The sequence below is a fragment of the Benincasa hispida genome, chromosome 7, assembly GCF_027475165.1.
Source record: "Benincasa hispida cultivar pf3 chromosome 7, pf3_genome.v1.1, whole genome shotgun sequence".
NCBI lineage: Eukaryota > Viridiplantae > Streptophyta > Magnoliopsida > Cucurbitales > Cucurbitaceae > Benincasa > Benincasa hispida.
In genome coordinates this window covers 35,815,408-35,828,720 of record NC_143484.1, presented here as the reverse complement: position 1 = coordinate 35,828,720, position 13,313 = coordinate 35,815,408, and positions in this window count along the sequence as shown.

Here is a 13,313-nt window from a genome sequence, read left to right as displayed (position 1 = left end):
GCTCTCATGCGCATTAAACGATACTCAGCGATCGGGTGCCTGATCATCGTCCCGATATGACCAACTCTTGATCGCATACCCCATTATTCAACCAATGTGTTCAACCACGATCTCTTAGTCCTTCATCTTCACGATGTGATGGACAACAATCGCATAGAAACTTTTCTGCACAATGCTATCAACCCTAGATCATCTCTTTCCTTGAAGAGCTGCAACTTTTGCCCAGAACTTCGACAAATGACTCAAGACTTCAAACACTTTGAATACAGACTCGATTATGATTATATATGCCCAAAAACGCAGGGGCCTTTACATACAACCATAAATGTAAAAGGAATTAAACAGACCGAGGCAATTCATTCCGAAAACATCCATTAATCCGACACATCCACAACAGTATTAACACTTAAAACAGAGTAGAAATACACCCACCTTGAATGTAAACGTTATTTCGTTGCAAAAAATGAAATCGGAGTATCAGAAATCTGGCTCTGATACAAATTGAAACATCTCATCCCGAGAGTTCCATGAGCGGGCTTAGATCACTTCGATTTCACATTGACCGAAACATAAACGATATACATTCCATACTAACAGTTATGCATATTAAACTCACCAAAGACATGCTCATAATACAATAAAACATAAGGAAAAGAGGTTCATAACAAAAAAAAGACTGTCTTTATATATGTGAACCCAAGCAGCGAAAAACTTCCCACCGATCTACCAGCACCCGACGAGTCTGTCGACTGTTATTGCACGATCTGAACGTACACGAACAAGGCTTCAGGGACAACACCACCACAAGGGAAACTTGGGTATCCTCGGCGTCAAAAACCCAAAGAGTGGGCTCTGGTGAGTTTGGTAGAGGACAGAGGAGAAAACGTCATGTAGATGATAAGCGTGCACGAGAAGAACTCTGTTATCGTATAGCGGAGATGCTTATCGTATAGTCGAGCTACACGATCGTTTAGGAAAAACTGAACGATCGTTTAGGAAAGAGGTATACGATTGTTTGGAGAACAAGTGAACTAGACGATCGTTTAGACGAATGAGCTTCTATCGTATAGGCTCTCGCGATCGCTCTTTCACGGATTCTTTTTGGGCGCGGGAGATTAGAATGCACGACTTAATTATTTCATCAAATGAAAACGATTTTCAAAACTTTAACCCGCCGGTTACCATAACCTTTGCGGCCCCATCTTCCCACGACCGAACGTGGATTAATTGGTTAATTATTAAATAATTAATCAATTAATTTAATTAATAAATATAATCATATTATATTTATATCCTATAGTTTGATATCATATATCTACTATAGTATTTTTTTCTCTACTTGATATAAATCATATTAGATAATTTCCTCCAAAATAATGTATCTCATATATTTAGCCAATTATATCATATATAATTGAACTTCCTCTTGTCAATTTGAACATTTCAAATTAACCCAAACACTGGTTCTCGACTTTATCCAAGCTACCCAAGTGACCTAATAGACCTGTGGCTCGAAGCTCTAACGGTACGTGAATAGTTGACTAAACTCTTTGTAGTTGAGTTCCCAACTCCCTGCCTCGGGGAATAAATGAATTCCATCTTGTGTAGTTGAGTTCCCAGCTCCCAAATCATATGAATCCCCAAAATAGTAGGTTTGAATCGGCGACTTGGCCACTCGCGCCCATACAAATCAAAGAACCGCCCTCAATGGCAAGAGTTCCCAACTCACTCAAGATTGAGGTCATGTTACCTATGGTCATCCTAGTGAAGTGAAGTCTCTATCATAAACGATGTTATATAACGGGACATTAATACTTCGTGGTCAGGTCTTATACAAACTCTTTGTATAGGACGCCCCCGCTCGCATGTCCCCAACACGAATGATCAGGATCAGATCATCTGTGGCAAGTCACAACACTTGTGACCATTCCACAAAGTGGGTCGCATCCGTAGCATTACCAGGATAAGGTTTCCCTCCTATATCCATATACTACAGACCATTTTGGTTATCACTCAAGACATGATCCACTTGTATGTCACTACATACATGCTTGAGTCACATACAGATAACCAGGGATTTTATATTTATTGGTTTGTGGTAAAGCAAATGAAACAAATAACCAAGCAAAACAACAAGATGTGAAGTAAATATGATATATTAACAATCACAAATGTTTGTATATACTGTTTACAAACTACAGGACACGAGACTTTAGGGCATCAACCCCAACAGTTGCAGCAGTCTTAGGAGGTGGGGCTAGTTGATTTGGCAAATCACGAAGCAGACGCCTGATTAATTTAATTTCCATGAGACCATTGATCTCTTTATATTCATCCCCTAGAGGGATGCCCCCCCGTTCACACAGCGCGCAACTCAGCCAAGGGAAGTAAAGTTGGTCGTGTGGTTTTGCTTTGATGGCTTTGATATGATCCACGATTATCCTCCCTATGTTCAGGGGGATGCGTTGCATGATGCAGTAGATGGCCAGGATGCGTTCTCTTGAAATCGTTTCATCATGCGTTGTTGGCATGATACGGTTCTTAATCAAATACAACCATAAGTTTGCGTACGGTGTGAGGTTCCTGGAAGCTAAAATCATCACTCCACTTTTTGAAATTTGCCAAGTGCTTCCAGGTTTGGCCACCACTCGTAATGCATCTTCTAAATGGTTGAGAGTTGGTTGCTTCAAGATGCTATTCCCTTCTGTATCTGGATTACTCTCAATATTGAACACTTCGTTGATTCTGTTTGCAGAGAAGTGCACCAAGATATCATCTACAAGTGTGGTGCTCTTCTCTTCATCAAACTCACTACTATAGAAGCGGTGGACAAGGTTGGGCCAAATCCTTGTGGGCCCAACGCATAGTTGATACCAGCCCATTGCATCCACAATATTTGTTATATAAGCAGGCAATGGGTTGTGTTCAGGGAAGAAGCCTTTCTCAGTAAGGATTTCATTGAACTGAAACAACCTATCGTATAGGTCGATGCCCAATCGTTAGTAAAAGCTATATGATCGTCTAGCAAAAACTATGTGATCGTTTAGCTCATCGTCTAGTTGAGTGCTTATCGTGTAAGAACACTCCACGATCGTTTAGCTAACTCCAAGCTGTCGTTTAGTAAATCTGATTTACTTGACAACTCTCCGTGAGTAATTTCCAAGAGTGGAAATCTCAAATTCACAATTTTGCAAATCTTCAATCTTACTAAAATTAAGAAAACATTTTTCCTTTTAACTCACGGTTACTATGAAACCACCAATAACCTCCCACTCAATTGGTTATTAGAGAAAAAGAGATAATTATCCAATAATTAATATTATTATAAATATAAATGATAACCAACTTATCATACTATATTTATAACCTATATTTTTAATATTTCATCTCATGAAACATACAAACCATAGCTCTTTTTCTATTCCATGGCACTTAATGAAAATCTCATTTACATTAACCATCCACTTGATGTATCTCATACACTATACGATCATATCATATATAATCAAATTACCTTTTGTCAATTTGAACATTTCAAATTAACACCAAGAACTGATCCTCAACTTGAATCCATTGAGATACTAAGGGGACCTTATGGACCTGTAGCTTGAAGCTCCAACGGTAAGTGAATAACTGACTAAACTCTTTAGCCACCGGATCCACCATCCGTTAACTGCCAGACACTCTATTAAAGACCGACAGCTGAAATCTCTTTACTACAGATATATTATGTGTCTATCTTAACCATCAACAATGCAACAACCCTTCACAGATCGTTCGTATTTTATAGCCGACTGCCAATAATCGTTATGCCCTTGTAGTTACATCTAAGTCCTTAAGTACCACCGATCCCTTTAGTGAACATAAGTCATAGTCCTACTATGATTGAGTCCTCTCTTCCAAAAAGAAGTTGTGACCACTATGTTCAAGCACCGAAATCAGCCTTTAAGGGAGTAATCTATCTACTTACCTCTGCTTTGGGGAAGGAGTGAATTCCATCTTGTGTAATTGAGTTCCCAGCTCCCAAGTCAGACAAGTCCCCAAAAAGGTAGGCATGTTGAGTTGGCAATCTGGCCACTCTCCCCATACTAATCAAAGGACTACCCTCAAAGGCAGGAGTTCCTAAAACACTAAGGATTGAGGTCATGTCACCTATGGTCGTTTAGGTGAGATGTAATTCTCCAGTATCAACGACATTATATATAAAGTCTAGTCATCTTGTGGTCCGGTCTTATACAAACTCTTTGTCTAGGACACCCCCACTCGCATGTCTCCATATGAATGGTCAGGATCTACCATATGTAGTAGTTTACAACACTTGCAAACATTTACAAAGTGGGCCGCATCCGTAGTGTCACTAGGATCAAGTATCCCACTTTAATCCTTATACTACAAACCTATTTAGATTATCACTTAAGGCATGATCCACTTGTATATCACATATACACGCTTAAGTTTACATAAAATAACCATGGAGCTTTGTTTATTGGATATAAGTAAATGCCAGAATGGAATAAATATTATTTTATTCATAAACAATGTGTATAATTACAATGAGACTCCGGGAGAATTAGGACACCAATCCTAACACCTTTGCCCTTGACTTGTAGCCCTATACCTCTCCAATTCCCTTTCCATGGTTCTTGAGTCAGAGTTGCCCTCATGCGTTGCACCTTCAGGTCTAGGTGCAGGACGCTCTTCTTCGTCATCCTCCAAAATCAACTTTCTTTTTCTCAATTTTTTCTTTTTGACAGCCCTTCATCCGCATCAGCTTGTTGAGGTTGTGATGCGTCTGGGCCAACCTCCTTTTCTCTTTCTTCATTATCTTCCTCTTCTAACTCAACTTCAAGCATCATCGCGTATCACTCCACCTCATCAACTTCGAGTGATGTGTTGGTTGGGTCAGAACGAGTCACTTGATCCATATTGTGTTGTCCTTGGTTTAAGCTTGCTAAAATCACCCCAAAGACTTTTTGCTCGTCTCTTTGACCCAGCTTCGCAAGATCAGCAACTATCACGCTCAGACGCAAGATTGTCAGAGCTTGGTTTAGAAGGTGTGGTTGGTGGGGTGCCAGATAGGGTATGTGACGACCCAGGGAATGATATGATGATGGAGAGGTAGATTGAATGGGTCGGCTAGACGGTTCCGATTCAATAAGGAAGATTTTGGCTAAGGGTTAGATGGAGAGAGGGGTAAGGGGACGCACGACAGGTGATGGAGTGGTGCGAAGGTGGTCTGGGATAGGTTTATGCGTCACAACCACCGAACTGATGCTTGGAATAACTGGTGGTGGTACGGGTTATCTGTAGGGTTTGACGGCAGACGAAGAGGTTGAAGAGTGCTTAGCTGCAGCCTATTGCTTCGGCTTGGTAGGGGTTTTAGGTTTAAGTTTTGTAGAGGTTTTTGGATGGTTTTAGAGGGTTTCTACCGAGTTGATCTCTGAGAGATGGAAGATGACCCGCTGCGAGAGGGTTTGGCCGGAAAAAGGCTTTTTGAGGCTAGGCGAGGGGATGGGGAAGGCGACATCGAAATGGAAGAAGAGGAGAATGAGCTTACCAGTGAATCTCCTCTGAAGCTTAGCGATTGGTTCTGGCTATCAAAAGTGTTTAACATCGTGGCTGAAAGAGATGATCGGAATGCTTATTGAAATGCCTAGTTCGAACAAACGGCGAGGGCTTCGAGAGCTCGAGTAGTACAAAGGAACTTCGAGTGGAAAGAATGAAAGTAAAGAAAGAAGAGAGAAGGCCGGGGGAGGTTACCTTTTATAGGCTATCAAAGGGGAATGTGAAGTGACGTCAGGTGGCGCCTAACATCGTCATTAATGGGACAGATGAAAGGACATGCCTAGGGTTTCTAAGCAATCGAGTGCTTTATGTCTTCGAGGGATGTCCTTTATGTTTGGTCTATGTGTTGGCTTAAGTCCAATGCATTAGAATCCTACCCCGTTTCTAAACTTCTTCAAGTTGATTTAACATTTTGTTTTATTAGTAAAATAATAAAAATCAGCAAATAACCATAATTCAAAGAAAAGGCTAACAAATAACACAAAGTAAATTGCAAACAATCACAAACATAAAATACATAATGCAAAGAGTTGGTGTAGAAGAAGCGTCCCTGAAATATGTGTCTATTTGAACACAGGGAAGCTTCGACGCGAGCCTCAATTGGCTTCGTGCAACTTGAGAGATGACTTTTGTCGTTCTATACTTTCCTCAAAGTAGGGCTTCACCCTTTGCCAATTTACTTTGAATGCATTTATGCCATCTTCTCGTGTTAACTCAACCGCTCCATGTGGAAAGATTGTTTTAATGATAAACGGTCCTAACCACTTAGATTTTAATTTTTCTGGAAACAAATGCAATCATGAGTTGAATAATAAGACTTTGTTCCTAACAACAAATTCTTTCTTACGGATGCATTGGTCATGCTAACATTTAGTCTTTTCCTTGTAGATTTTGCTGTTTTCATATGCATTCAGCTGCCATTCAAGAAGCTCATTGAGCTGAAGCTTGCATTGTTTGCCCACGGCTTCCAGGTTTAAGTTCAGCCCTTTCACTGCCCAAAAAGCTTTGTACTCCAACTCCAAGGGTAAGTGACAAGATTTTTCAAATACAAAAGAGTATGGAGACATACCTATTGGAGTTTTGTAGGCAATTTGTAGACCCAAAGTGCGTCTAGCCTTTGTGCTCAATCTTTCCTTGATGCATTGACTACCTTTTCCAATATCATCTTTTTTTCCCGATTGGATACTTCTGCTTGACCGTTGGTCCGAGGATGATATGCAATAGCAATTTTTTGCCTGACATTGTATTTAGCAAGTCGAAATGATGCGGCTAATAAAGTGCATACCTTCGTCAATCACCAGTGCCCTCGGTGTTCCAAAGCGTGTGAAAATATTCTTGGTGAGAAACTTTAAAACAGTCACTGCATCATTCTTGGCACAAGCCACAACTTCAACCCATTTTGATACGTAGTATACTGCTAGCAAGATGTATTGTTGACCACAGGACATAGGGAAAGGTCCCATGAAATCGATGCCCCATACATCAAATAATTCGACTTCAAGTATATTATTAAGAGGCATTGCATCCCTTGAGGATATATTACCTGCGTTGACAAGGGTCACACTTGAGAACATACTCCCTTACATCCTTGAAAAGGGTGGGCTAGAAATACCCACTTTGGAGAACCTTTGCAGCGGTTCTTTGTCCTCTAAAATGACCTCTGTAAGGAGAATCATGGCACTCAGCTAGGATGCATTGTGTCTCTTCTTCTAGAACACACCAACACATGATGAAGTCGGGACCTTGTTTGTAAAGAAACGGTTCATCCCAAAAATAGAATTTTCTGTCGTGTACAAGCCTTTTCTTCTGTTGAGAGTTGAAGTGCTCATGGAATTGTTTGGTGGTCAAGTAATTAACAATGTCTGCATACTACGGTTCCCTTTCTTCAACTTTGAATAAAAATTCATTGGGGGAATGCATCTCTGATTTCATCTTGTTGGTCTTGTATCTTTTGATGTTCTAATCTCAACAGGTGGGATTTACTATATGTGCATACCATATGACATATAAAACATACATCGCATGTATTAAACAAATAGATTAATGGATCGGGATGAGCCTTTAAACCAAAAAGGACTCAGAATGAAAAAACCTATCTATTACATTTTTCATCTAGCAAATCGGTTCATAGGCGAACCGACTCTTGAATCGCCAGGAGGTCTCCATCGTGTAGCAATCTTTAACAGGTAGACGATCATTCAGCATGCACTAGATGATAGGAACATTAGCAAACGATTGCGTAGATGACGACGAGACTAGGAAGCCTGATCGTCCATATGATCGTGTAGCGCGACGATAGGTCAACGATTTACCTTGAGTTACTAAGCGATCGTTTAGTTATTTACTAAACGATGAAGCTTGCTGACCTAAACAATCATCTAGCGCGCTTTAAACGATACGCGAGCGTCTGATCGTCTAACTGATGCGTGCAACTTAGTAAACGATTTACCTTGTGATGCTAAGTGATCGTTTAGTCAGTTACTAAGCGATGAAACTTGCTGACCTAAAAGATCGTCTAGCTCTCATGCGCATTAAACGATACTCAGCGATCGGGTGCCTGATCATCGTCCCGATATGACCAACTCTTGATCGCATACCCCATTATTCAACCAATGTGTTCAACCACGATCTCTTAGTCCTTCATCTTCACGATGTGATGGACAACAATCGCATAGAAACTTTTCTGCACAATGCTATCAACCATAGATCATCTCTTTCCTTGAAGAGCTGCAACTTTTGCCCAGAACTTCGACGAATGACTCAAGACTTCAAACACTTTGAATACAGACTCGATTATGATTATATATGCCCAAAAACGCAGGGGCCTTTACATACAACCATAAATGTAAAAGGAATTAAACAGACCGAGGCAATTCATTCCGAAAACATCCATTAATCCGACACATCCACAACAGTATTAACACTTAAAACAGAGTAGAAATACACCCACCTTGAATGTAAACGTTATTTCGTTGCAAAAAATGAAATCGGAGTATCAGAAATCTGGCTCTGATACAAATTGAAACATCTCATTCCGAGAGTTCCATGAGCGGGCTTAGATCACTTCGATTTCACATTGACCGAAACATAAACGATATACATTCCATACTAACAGTTATGCATATTAAACTCACCAAAGACATGCTCATAATACAATAAAACATAAGGAAAAGAGGTTCATACAAAAAAAAAAGACTGTTTTTATATATGTGAACCCAAGCAGCGAAAAACTTCCCACCGATCTACCAGCACCCGACGAGTCTGTCGACTGTTATTGCACGATCTGAACGTACACGAACAAGGCTTCAGGGACAACACCACCACAAGGGAAACTTGGGTATCCTCGGCGTCAAAAACCCAAAGAGTGGGCTCTGGTGAGTTTGGTAGAGGACAGAGGAGAAAACGTCATGTAGATGATAAGCGTGCACGAGAAGAACTCTGTTATCGTATAGCGGAGATGCTTATCGTATAGTCGAGCTACACGATCGTTTAGGAAAAACTGAACGATCGTTTAGGAAAGAGGTATACGATTGTTTGGAGAACAAGTGAACTAGACGATCGTTTAGACGAATGAGCTTCTATCGTATAGGCTCTCGCGATCGCTCTTTCACGGATTCTTTTTGGGCGCGGGAGATTAGAATGCACGACTTAATTATTTCATCAAATGAAAACGATTTTCAAAACTTTAACCCGCCGGTTACCATAACCTTTGCGGCCCCATCTTCCCACGACCGAACGTGGATTAATTGGTTAATTATTAAATAATTAATCAATTAATTTAATTAATAAATATAATCATATTATATTTATATCCTATAGTTTGATATCATATATCTACTATAGTATTTTTTTCTCTACTTGATATAAATCATATTAGATAATTTCCTCCAAAATAATGTATCTCATATATTTAGCCAATTATATCATATATAATTGAACTTCCTCTTGTCAATTTGAACATTTCAAATTAACCCAAACACTGGTTCTCGACTTTATCCAAGCTACCCAAGTGACCTAATAGACCTGTGGCTCGAAGCTCTAACGGTACGTGAATAGTTGACTAAACTCTTTGTAGTTGAGTTCCCAACTCCCTGCCTCGGGGAATAAATGAATTCCATCTTGTGTAGTTGAGTTCCCAGCTCCCAAATCATATGAATCTCCAAAATAGTAGGTTTGAATCGGCGACTTGGCCACTCGTGCCCATACAAATCAAAGAACCGCCCTCAATGGCAAGAGTTCCCAACTCACTCAAGATTGAGGTCATGTTACCTATGGTCATCCTAGTGAAGTGAAGTCTCTATCATGAACGATGTTATATAACGGGACATTAATACTTCGTGGTCAGGTCTTATACAAACTCTTTGTATAGGACGCCCCCGCTCGCATGTCCCCAACACGAATGATCAGGATCAGATCATCTGTGGCAAGTCACAACACTTGTGACCATTCCACAAAGTGGGTCGCATCCGTAGCATTACCAGGATAAGGTTTCCCTCCTATATCCATATACTACAGACCATTTTGGTTATCACTCAAGACATGATCCACTTGTATGTCACTACATACATGCTTGAGTCACATACAGATAACCAGGGATTTTATATTTATTGGTTTGTGGTAAAGCAAATGAAACAAATAACCAAGCAAAACAACAAGATGTGAAGTAAATATGATATATTAACAATCACAAATGTTTGTATATACTGTTTACAAACTACAGGACACGAGACTTTAGGGCATCAACCCCAACAGTTGCAGCAGTCTTAGGAGGTAGGGCTAGTTGATTTGGCAAATCACGAAGCAGACGCCTGATTAATTTAATTTCCATGAGACCATTGATCTCTTTATATTCATCCCCTAGAGGGATGCCCCCCCATTCACACAGCGCGCAACTCAGCCAAGGGAAGTAAAGTTGGTCGTGTGGTTTTGCTTTGATGGCCTTGATCTGATCCACGATTATCCTCCCAATGTTCAGGGGGATGCGTTGCATGATGCAGTAGATGGCCAGGATGCGTTCTCTTGAAATCGTTTCATCATGCGTTGTTGGCATGATACGGTTCTTAATCAAATACAACCATAAGTTTGCGTACGGTGTGAGGTTCCTGGAAGCTAAAATCATCACTCCACTTTTTGAAATTTGCCAAGTGCTTCCAGGTTTGGCCACCACTCGTAATGCATCTTCTAAATGGTTGAGAGTTGGTTGCTTCAAGATGCTATTCCCTTCTGTATCTGGATTACTCTCAATATTGAACACTTCGTTGATTCTGTTTGCAGAGAAGTGCACCAAGATATCATCTACAAGTGTGGTGCTCTTCTCTTCATCAAACTCACTACTATAGAAGCGGTGGACAAGGTTGGGCCAAATCCTTGTGGGCCCAACGCATAGTTGATACCAGCCCATTGCATCCACAATATTTGTTATATAAGCAGGAAATGGGTTGTGTTCAGGGAAGAAGCCTTTCTCAGTAAGGATTTCATTGAACTGAAACAACCTATCGTATAGGTCGATGCCCAATCGTTAGTAAAAGCTATATGATCGTCTAGCAAAAACTATGTGATCGTTTAGCTCATCGTCTAGTTGAGTGCTTATCGTGTAAGAACACTCCACGATCGTTTAGCTAACTCCAAGCTGTCGTTTAGTAAATCTGATTTACTTGACAACTCTCCGTGAGTAATTTCCAAGAGTGGAAATCTCACACAATTTTGCAAATCTTCAATCTTACTAAAATTAAGAAAACATTTTTCCTTTTAACTCACGGTTACTATGAAACCACCAATAACCTCCCACTCAATTGGTTATTAGAGAAAAAGAGATAATTATCCAATAATTAATATTATTATAAATATAAATGATAACCAACTTATCATACTATATTTATAACCTATATTTTTAATATTTCATCTCATGAAACATACAAACCATAGCTCTTTTTCTATTCCATGGCACTTAATGAAAATCTCATTTACATTAACCATCCACTTGATGTATCTCATACACTATACGATCATATCATATATAATCAAATTACCTTTTGTCAATTTGAACATTTCAAATTAACACCAAGAACTGATCCTCAACTTGAATCCATTGAGATACTAAGGGGACCTTATGAACCTGTAGCTTGAAGCTCCAACGGTAAGTGAATAACTGACTAAACTCTTTAGCCACCGGATCCACCATCCGTTAACTGCCAGACACTCTATTAAAGACCGACAGCTGAAATCTCTTTACTACAGATATATTATGTGTCTATCTTAACCATCAACAATGCAACAACCCTTCACAGATCGTTCGTATTTTATGGCCGACTGCCAATAATCGTTATGCCCTTGTAGTTACATCTAAGTCCTTAAGTACCACCGATCCCTTTAGTGAACATAAGTCATAGTCCTACTATGATTGAGTCCTCTCTTCCAAAAAGAAGTTGTGACCACTATGTTCAAGCACCGAAATCAGCCTTTAAGGGAGTAATCTATCTACTTACCTCTGCTTTGGGGAAGGAGTGAATTCCATCTTGTGTAATTGAGTTCCCAGCTCCCAAGTCAGACAAGTCCCCAAAAAGGTAGGCATGTTGAGTTGGCAATCTGGCCACTCTCCCCATACTAATCAAAGGACTACCCTCAAAGGCAGGAGTTCCTAAAACACTAAGGATTGAGGTCATGTCACCTATGGTCGTTTAGGTGAGATGTAATTCTCCAGTATCAACGACATTATATATAAAGTCTAGTCATCTTGTGGTCCGGTCTTATACAAACTCTTTGTCTAGGACACCCCCACTCGCATGTCTCCATATGAATGGTCAGGATCTACTATATGTAGTAGTTTACAACACTTGCAAACATTTACAAAGTGGGCCGCATCCGTAGTGTCACTAGGATCAAGTATCCCACTTTAATCCTTATACTACAAACCTATTTAGATTATCACTTAAGGCATGATCCACTTGTATATCACATATACACGCTTAAGTTTACATAAAATAACCATGGAGCTTTGTTTATTGGATATAAGTAAATGCCAGAATGGAATAAATATTATTTTATTCATAAACAATGTGTATAATTACAATGAGACTCCGGGAGAATTAGGACACCAATCCTAACACCTTTGCCCTTGACTTGTAGCCCTATACCTCTCCAATTCCCTTTCCATGGTTCTTGAGTCAGAGTTGCCCTCATGCGTTGCACCTTCAGGTCTAGGTGCAGGACGCTCTTCTTCGTCATCCTCCAAAATCAACTTTCTTTTTCTCAATTTTTTCTTTTTGACAGACCTTCATCCGCATCAGCTTGTTGAGGTTGTGATGCGTCTGGGCCAACCTCCTTTTCTCTTTCTTCATTATCTTCCTCTTCTAACTCAACTTCAAGCATCATCGCGTATCACTCCACCTCATCAACTTCGAGTGATGTGTTGGTTGGGTCAGAACGAGTCACTTGATCCATATTGTGTTGTCCTTGGTTTAAGCTTGCTAAAATCACCCCAAAGACTTTTTGCTCGTCTCTTTGACCCAGCTTCGCAAGATCAGCAACTATCACGCTCAGACGCAAGACTGTCAGAGCTTGGTTTAGAAGGTGTGGTTGGTGGGGTGCCAGATAAGGTATGTGACGACCCAGGGAATGATATGATGATGGAGAGGTAGATTGAATGGGTCGGCTAGACGGTTCCGATTCAATAAGGAAGATTTTGGCTAAGGGTTAGATGGAGAGAGGGGTAAGGGGACGCACGACAGGTGATGGAGTGGTGCGAAGGT